Raw genomic sequence first — 321 nt, forward strand, 5'->3', positions numbered from 1 at the left:
CTGCACGACGGCGTTCGGTGGCCCCGGGCCGTTTGTGTTGGTCATGTTCCCGGATGTCGTGCGCGAAAACCCCCATGGGAGCGATCGAACCTTCGATGCCGCCCCCCGCACGCTTGAGACCAAGTGTTTGCGCGCGCATTGAGCGAAAAGTCCGCTTGGAAATTCGGTAATGCTCGTCAACCCAGCGTCGGTCGGTTAAAATTGTGGGTTGCGAGTCATGCGGAAGATTGATTCTTGACATATCTTTTGCTTGGGCCGGTGCTCTGGACTCTCGATAAGTAATGAGGCCCTCGGATCTTCGGCAAGGCTTCCCCTTGGCAT

The sequence above is a fragment of the Primulina tabacum genome, chromosome 12 (genome assembly GCF_025594145.1).
Source record: "Primulina tabacum isolate GXHZ01 chromosome 12, ASM2559414v2, whole genome shotgun sequence".
Classification (NCBI taxonomy): Eukaryota; Viridiplantae; Streptophyta; class Magnoliopsida; order Lamiales; family Gesneriaceae; genus Primulina; species Primulina tabacum.